The sequence below is a fragment of the Notolepis coatsorum genome (genome assembly GCF_963971535.1).
Source record: "Notolepis coatsorum genome assembly, chromosome: 7".
NCBI classification, from domain to species: Eukaryota; Metazoa; Chordata; class Actinopteri; order Aulopiformes; family Paralepididae; genus Notolepis; species Notolepis coatsorum.
Window position 1 is genome coordinate 26,639,798 of NC_140171.1, and position 6,693 is coordinate 26,646,490.

The following is a 6,693-nucleotide window of genomic DNA, read 5'->3' on the forward strand; positions in this document are numbered from 1 at the left end:
CCGGGAGTCGGGGGTGGTAATGTGTACTTTTGCGTACTTTGGGGCACGCCTCACATATCGGCATGTAACTCGAGAACCGCTGAACGGATTTTGTCACCTGAAAGGGTAATCGACAGGCAACAAATAGGGCTTTAATTCTATCCATATATTGTATTAAAAGAAATGCACACCCGAGCCACTAGAGGTCGGCAAAGAATCGTCCACATGTGGGCCCTTGGATGTTAAAAGGTTAATGTTTTTAAATATTTTTTTTGTAGCAAAGAGTAAAGACCATAACCCTATCAAAAACAGTAGTCAAAGTGTATATTTTCATTTTACCGATGTTTTATACGATTTATCGGAAATACAAATTTATCGGAAAATGCTAATTATCGTAAAAACCGCAAGGAAATTACTAAATCCAGATTCAACCCTGCCATTGGAAAGAGGAGCATTTTCCCTACCCATAGATGTATGATTTGGCCATAATAAGGTCAAGGTCAAGTTCAAGGTCAAATATGAATTTATAATTAAAATCGATTATCATTAATTACTGTATCTACAAATCCTTCTGTTTAATCATCTTCCCTTTATTCATTTGCTTAGATTTTTTGTACACATGATCTCAATAAGGTGGTGAATGAGCTCAGTGAGCATTTTCTCCTACCCGTATCAATTTCTGATCAAAGATGCAAAAATCATAAATCATAATTTATTTTCTCCTTTTCTTCATTACAATTTACTCAGCCTAGTAACAGACACAATATTTCTGACACTGGAAATACATACCCCCAGGTCCCTAGATGTTCCTAGAACATGCAAATTGACCTTGCAGAAGTGGAGCAATCTTCCATTTACTTAGGCATGTACCTTTAGGCGAAAACGGTCTACAGATTAACAGCCAGGTCCCCGAGTTTCATGGCATGTGATTTAAAAAATAGTGTGTTTGTGTGTTCCAGATATCCTACCTTATTGATAAACAAATCAAAATCAAATTGATTTGTAAGGCGCGACAACACACGTTAATCTCCCCATGGGCCAGGTAACGGTATACTTTTTCTATATGCTATACACTACAGTCTATGTGATGTGGGTATGATGGTAATTAAGGAATGGTGAATATTATGTTTAATGTAAATATGTGTATACTGGATATGAACAGCAGTATTATAGGCCTACAGCAGTATTGTAAAGCAGTATTGTACAGCCAGCAATATTATTATTATACATGACTATTCTATGCAAGTAGGCTATGTCTAAGCTATTTTACAATATTATACATGAACTATGTGCAATTATGCATAAGACATAAGACACTACATAATGTGGGTATGTCAGGTGGTCTTGTGGTCAAAGTTATGTCTGTGGAATAAGAACGTTAAATTTGACCAATTAGGCCCTTTATTTTTCTAGATGCATATCACAATTCAAAATGGGAAATCTTTGCTGGAGCTGCATAGATGCACCACTTGCTGCCAGCATTTCCACTGCCCTTTCTGCAATACATCTGTATTCAAGCCGACAAAGTTGAGCAAATTGAAGTGCCTATAGCTGCACTGCTGCTATAGCTCTCTCTCTCTCTCTCTCTCTCTCCTGCAGGGGAAGGAGTCCAGAGTACCTGGGCACCGCATACCCGTCCCCCAGCTGTTCCTCCAGGGACCTTGTTGCTCCATCCATCCCTTTCTATCTATTTGTCCCTATCTCCTTGTCAATAAAGAAATATAAACAAATAAACCTGTTCCGTCCTCTGAGCTTTTAAAATTGACAAACTGGTTTAGGCAACTTAGATTACAAGTCAGTTTTGGGAAAGTTATATGAACACAGACGGGCAGAACTCGAGTTTTATATTAAGATATTATGTGAGCAAAAAAGAAAAGAGAAATCTATAAAGTATATATTTTACTCATACAGTATGTACATCCTCTGGCCTGTTTAACTTCCCTGTGTTGTTGACAAAGCTAAACCCTATTGATATGAAGTCTAAATAACATGAGAGGATGCTGTCATTATTGCACTACTGAGTTATTTGCTGCTATATGTTTCAATATTATAAGAAGAATTATAATAATACTTTTGAGTTTTATATTGTTTAAAACTTCAACAGCAGAAGCTTATATGCTAACCATCCAAAACTTGGTTTAGCTCTGAGAAAGGAGTTGACTTTGAGTTGAATGGATATGAACTCAATTATATTAACAGGATTGGGAAAAGAGGTGGGGGTGTAGCCCTATATATAAGAAATAGCCTCAAATATAAGGTTGTAGAATGCATGTCAACTGATGGATTGTATCTCAGTAGAGATCTGAGAAACGTGATTGTCAGTTGTGTTTGTACTGTCTATCTGTATGTCGTGTATGTCATATATGTTATGAGGAATTGAAAATGGGGGACCCTGATGTAAACAAGACGAAAGTCTTTCTCTGGTCTGCATCCCCTTAACAATTGTGTGTATTGAGCTGTACTGTACTGTACCCATTCTGCAATATGTTAATAACGTTTTCAATCAATCAATTAAATCAATCAATCAATCAATCAATCAATCAATCAAACCTACTCCTGCTTGTTTGTTTTTTAATCTGTTTATTACTTGTTTTTTATTATTATTTATTTTCAATTTATGTTCGAAATAAATAAACTCATTCATTCAAGATATTGTGTGAGCAAAAGTATAGTTAATTTACTCATACAGCTCACAGCACGGCGCGCCCGCACAGTGCAATACTCCAATTCAGCCATTGGGTGGGTGGCGCTGCTGAGCGGCCCTCACAGCGCGGCCCTCACAGCGCGGCCCTCACAGCGCGGCCCTGAGACCGCCGCTGGCTCTGCGGCTGCAGCTGCATACTATTGGACAATTCGGCCAGGCATAAACATTCAACTCATCCTATATTTAACCAGACATAAACATTCCTTATGGAATCCAATCCAATGATGAAGAATAAAATAGCACCCACGGTACTCCCCTGATGTGTCAGAAATTTGTCTGAGGTTGTTTTCAAAGTCATGGACCCTAGTCAGTGGACTGACTTCCCAGGATCCGTGGACTGACTTCCCAGGATCAGTAGGCTGACTTCCCAGTATGCAGTCAGTCATCCTCTGGGATGAGCTGTTTCCAGTGGCATCTAGACTGCATGCTGGAATGGTCACCAAAATAGTGGGAATGCTTTTTTTTTATGTGTGTGTGTGTGTGTGTGTGTGTGTGTGTGTGTGGGTGCTCTATTCATGTGCGTGTGCGCATGTGTGTATAGAAATCACCAGAACCTAAACTGAACTTCAGGGGCGGCACCAGACCCCCTTTTAATCCCCCCCCCCATTAAATTGTTTATACCCCCTAATATTGATTCTATTCTACCAATGGGATTGCGAGTGGCTCACCATCTTCTGCGGACCATCTTCAGGTTAATTTCTGTGAAGGTATGTATCACCTGAGACAAAACATGTTGAAGAATATAGGCTACCAGCCATTTTATGCTAGTTTATTGGGAAACGGGCTAAACAATTTGACAAGGAAAGAATCGTGGCCATTTGATCACCTCAGGATATTTGGAATTGGACTCACTGGAACGGGGCTGTTTTAATACTTCGAAGCTTCGTTCGATGGGCATGGGATTCGAATATGAAAATAAAACTTGATTATTAAAAAATATATAACTATATATATGCATTTTCTTTTTAATAAATTTTTTTTGTTGTTGTGCAAAATCAACTCTGCCTCTCTTTGTTAACTACAACAAGCAATGCTGTTTGTTATTTAAGATGAGGTCAGACTCGGCACTGACAGATTTGTGTTCATTGTGCTGCTTTTATAAAGCCTCAAATGACGGCTTACAATATTTCATGAAAGCAAAGTGTTTTGTTTGTCCAAGATTTAAAAAGGTTTAAACTTTACAGCACTGACAAAGTGCTGTACAAGTCCCACAACATAATTTTTTTTTATCTCGAAGCTTCGAATTAAAATCGAATCTCAGCCCGGAACCACACTTTTCAATATGTTTCTTCCTCTAGGAGTGATGAATGTAATGACATTTTAAAAGATTCAAATGAAAGCTATTATTATTATTATTTTTTTAATCTCCCCCCCCCCCCTTTTTCCTCCGATTTTCTCCCATCCCAATGTTAGTCGTTATGCCAATTCCCAATCCCCTTCCTGGCCGCTGCGCACTTACCCCCCACAGTCAGTCTGGGAGAGTGGAGGCTATCACGTGCTTCCTCCGACACACGTCTAGCCAATCAACCGCTTCTTTTCACCTGGCAGCGCGGACTCTCACTGAGAGGGTGTAACGTGTGGAAGGATCCTATCCACGCTGAGCAGGCGCCCCGACCGAACTGTAGGAGTCGCTGTTTACAACGACCCGGACCCACCCCGCCAGCTTTCCCACCAATTGTATTAGTGTGAACGGCCAGCCAAGCTGGTGACAACGCCGGGAGCTGGATTAGAACAGGCGAATACAGCATCTCCGGCGTTGGTGACAAACGCAATCTCCGCTACACCACCTGACCAAACTCAAATGAACGCTATTCATTTGTGACAGTGGCGGCAACATTCGGAGATGAATCAGAGATATAATTATATTTTTGCCTATTTCTGCAGATTGTGCTCCCAAACTGTGTTGCAGGAATTGGACACAATCTGTTCAGCTGATACTTGTCCAAAGACATGAATGTGATGATGTGAGTAGTAACCTTTTTATTTATTATTTTATATTTAATTTAATAAAACTTTAAATCTGACCTCACTGTATAAAATTATGTTTGTTTGTGTGTTTTATTTTATTTTTAATTTGACCTCACTGCATAAAATTGTCTGTTTGTGTACAGCGTGTGTGTGTGTGTGTGTGTGTGTGTGTGTGTGTGTGTGTGTGTGTGTGTGTGTGTGTGTGTGTGTGTGTGTGTGTGTGTGTGTGTGTGTGTGTGTGTGTGTGTGTGTGTGTATTTACACCATAGTGGTATGCATTGCTATTTTATTCCCACAGTAACCTGATGACCACTCTAGAGTGTGGCTATGGTTTTGCTGTGGATAGTGCAGTGCTGGGATTGCGTGAGGCATACACTATTTAATTACTCTAGCATCAGTGCCCAGCCTGTGTCACCCATGTTATGCAATACCTGAAAACATGCCTTACAGTTCTAGGCTATTTTTTATTATTTTATTTCATATTGCAGGCTATAACTGCATTTCTACTTTTGCTATTTTATTTGAAGTGTCCTTGAGAGAAGGGGGATGGTGCAACCAAGGAGATGGAAGAAACTGTGTGTGTGTGTGGGGTAATTGTGTAATCAGTTCTCTGATGCGCGCGCAGTATTTGCTTCAGGGCAATGCGTGTCAGCCATGCATGCTAACCTAGGCAGGGTGAATGGTCACAGGGTTTAGCTAGGTCTGCTGAGCACAGAGGCGGGAGCCTTTAGCTATGACAAGCCATGGTACAGTAAACTGTGACCACAAAACCTAAAGTCTGTATACTGGAAGATCTTGCATGTCAGTTGTCTTTGTCGAGCTCTGTAGTTGCAGCACCAAAACAAATTAGATTGTGATCTGTATCCATCTGCATTGCATTTGTTTAAAGCCCTAGTAGGGGATTATCTAAGAATTTCCCCAATACTAAAATCTGACAGCAAGGCAAAAGACAGTCATGTCTGAGTCATTTTAGAGCTCTCTAACGGAGAGAAATGGATTATGTCTCAGTCATTTTAGATCTCTCTAATGGAGAGAAATGCATGATGTCTCAGTCATTTTAGATCTCTCTAATGGAGATAAATGCATGATGTCTCAGTCATTTTAGATCTAATGGAGATAAATGGATTATGTCCCAGTCATTTTAGATCTCTCTATTAGAGATAAATGGATTATGTGTCAGTCATTTTAGATCTCTCTATTGGAGAGAAATGGATTATGTGTCAGTCATTTTAGATCTCTCTATTGGAGAGAAATGGATTGTCAGTCATTTTAGATCTCTCTATTGGAGAGAAATGGATTGTCAGTCATTTTAGATCTCTCTATTGGAGAGAAATGGATTATGTGTCAGTCATTTTAGATCTCTCTAATGGAGATAAATTGATTATGTCTCAGTCATTTTATCTCTATGGAGATAAATGGATTATGTCCCAGTCATTTTAGAGCTCTCTAATGGAGAGAAATACATGATGTAATTTGTCCTCTGACCTGAAACTAATGGTCTTGGCTGTTTGATAAAGCTAGTGGATGAAATGGGTGCTTGGTAGCAGATAAAGTTGAGGACCTCTCAGTGGAGAGAAAGGAGCATCCCTACCCCAATCCAGAAATTAGGTACTGTATGGTATCATATCAAGTATTGATCAAACATAACCATATATTATTAAATTCTCAATTTGCCAATGAAGAATAATCTCCCAGTAAACTGCAACTCAACATATACTGGTCCATCTTGTTCCAGTCTTTACAAACAACAGAAGTTGAAACAGACCATTTACAGTTTCTCAACTGTTTTGTAAAGAAAAAAAGATTGTAACAGGTTTTGAGATTTCCAGAACGGTTTCCAGTCAGTCATCATGGAAATATCAAAAGGCCATGTTACAAAACAATTGAGACACACAAAAAAAGTCATCAATCCAATCGAATAAACATAACTAGAAGAATGCACTCAGTAGAGTACAGACCTCCGCCAAGGCCCAACAATCAACCCCACTTTGCTGTTACTCAACATTCAACATATTCAACATTTCAGTTTGTCCTAATGGTGG